Genomic DNA, 272 nt, shown 5'->3' on the forward strand with positions numbered 1-272 from the left:
CTGCATGGCAGAAAGAGACCGATGGAAAAACAGCTTATTTTTTACATCTAACTCTGTGAATTAAAGGGCCAGTGTGTAAAATGGGTTGAAAACAGTAAAATCAGTGGTCAAATTCTAGATTGCAGGGCTCACTCGCTCACCCCTCCCGTCGGGTAAATGACGGTGGCCTCGTAGGGACAAAAAGCCTTGCGCACGAGTTTTTCAGGAGTAGGTCTATCTAGTGACGAGGTGAATATTTATTTAGAAATCTAAACCATGTTGGGGAGATATAA

This window comes from Epinephelus moara, chromosome 6 (genome assembly GCF_006386435.1).
Source record: "Epinephelus moara isolate mb chromosome 6, YSFRI_EMoa_1.0, whole genome shotgun sequence".
NCBI classification, from domain to species: Eukaryota; Metazoa; Chordata; class Actinopteri; order Perciformes; family Serranidae; genus Epinephelus; species Epinephelus moara.